Source organism: Dermacentor variabilis, chromosome 5, assembly GCF_050947875.1.
Source record: "Dermacentor variabilis isolate Ectoservices chromosome 5, ASM5094787v1, whole genome shotgun sequence".
Classification (NCBI taxonomy): Eukaryota; Metazoa; Arthropoda; class Arachnida; order Ixodida; family Ixodidae; genus Dermacentor; species Dermacentor variabilis.
In genome coordinates this window covers 20,830,675-20,832,798 of record NC_134572.1, presented here as the reverse complement: position 1 = coordinate 20,832,798, position 2,124 = coordinate 20,830,675, and positions in this window count along the sequence as shown.

Below are 2,124 nucleotides of genomic sequence, written 5' to 3'. Positions count from 1 at the left end.
GGCAAATTTATCGGCCAATGACAGCCAGCGCTTCAAAATATTCAATAAGCCAACAAATACAGTATTAATAATGTAGTAAGCTTACTATTGTAGGATGTGCTGCGATTGCAGGGCTTGTTGGTTGTACATTATGGATCTCCAATTGCAGTTTTCCAACAGAGACCTTAGAACTGGACACTGACAGGAGCACGAAATAGTGCTACTTGTTTAGAAAACATGAAGATTGCGATTATATGCGCACGTAGATCACAGTGGGGCTGTTTTTCTGACGCGACGCACGCACACAACTATTGCTTTAATGCAAAGGCATTATATACACCATTACGCAAAAATTCGTCGGTGTGACCAAAAGATGGTAACAAAAGTGACCGACGGCGCAAAGAGTAAAAACACGTCAAGAAATGCTTGGATTGACGTCAAATTTCTCAGGGAGGTTCCTATAAACAAAGTAAATTAATGGGTTTGGTATGAAAATTTGTCAAATTTCGGTCTAACTGCGAATCGAACGCGGGCCTCCGGTGTGCGAGATGAGCACGGTTCTCTGACGTCATGGCGGCTCCAGCGTTCTGGCTTACTAAAGGCGGGCCATAGTGCGTTCGTCATTACGCACGTGACAGCGCAGCCAATGGGGAGCAGGTGGCGCCACGTCTTAAACGTACAAAATGAATGCGCCGCCTTCCGCGCGTCACTTGCTCTTCGAATTTCGTCGGTGCTGTGTCTACTGCGATGGAATCTCGACGCGACGTCACGTGTGTATAAAATGAGCCAGCCTGCGACCAATATATACGGAAAGACACACACCGAATCAGCCTAAATAACCTTAATGCATGTCGAAAGGATCGATCGAAAACATTTCACCGAAGAGACTCTAATGCTTTCATATTCCCACACGTAAGCAGTCTTAAGTGTCCCTACAGAATTTCATTTTTGTTCTCTCAGTCCGTACTAGCTCAATTTTCTTCGGGTTTATAGTGATGGACGGTTGACTTACTATTCACTTTCACTTGTCGAAATTTGGAATGTCTGAACAATAGCTCTTTCATTCTGTCTTTTGCATGTGCAATTGTATTTACAATTTCCTATTATGGCCTAAACTAACGCGTAGTTACATGTGTTGCACATTGCGCACTTCGTCTCAGGTTGAGTGATCGCCCAAGGTTTCTTTTGCACGTGCACCCATCTCTACAAGACGTGGAAGTGGGAGACAAGGGTTGCAAGGGTTTAGACAAGGGTTTAGATAAGGGTTGGAGATAAAGAAGAGGCACTTCTTGTAACTTGTGTAAGTAGTCCTGGTACAATGTTCATGGTGCTGCGGCAAACGTTGAGTAAACTTGCACCCGAGCAGGCGTTCCTACGTACAATACTGACGAAGACAACTAGCATGCGAGACCATATCGCATCGCGCTGTTTGCGTAGTCCTTAACCCAGGCATCATTTCGATTTGGTGGTGCCCGAGCGTAAATCGGCATGTTCGTGAATGAGCAGAAGCGCTGTCTTGTTGCCTGGTGGGCGGCTTGCATGGCAGATTCTCGTTGTTACCCAGTATTGACGAGAGACCAGCAAGAGAGACGTGTTGTATAAGGTGAATATCATGGACCATCGCAGAAGTCGTCTTGCGGCAATACATTTGTGACGTTCGACTACTTGAGCAACTTTGATTACGCAGGTGGAGCAATCATGAGCAACAGAAAGATCTTTTCTTCCGCGACCGCCCACTGTCATAGTATGCATTGGCACGAGCAAGGAATTCATTGGCGATGCTTAAGTGTATCAAGAGCAACAAATGGGGTAGTCGATATAACGGGTATTGCAGCTGAAATGAAATGACCAAAAACTCAGTAAAGTTGGCAGTGGATTGTACGGGTCAAATGAGCACCGATATTTATGGCATGCTACGTTCTGGAATTGCTTAGGGCACAGTTGATTTTATCTAATCCGTAAAGAATATTCATCGCTATGCAAGTTTGTACAAAAGTTAGGCATTTACTCAGCCAATTAGGATGTTAATACGGCTCATATCACTCAAACAATTTCAGGTCACCATGCTTTCACTTGTTTTTCTTCTTGATTTTATTTCAAGTTGTCACCTAGGGTCGGAATGCGAGGTGCGCGAGGCATTTAAAA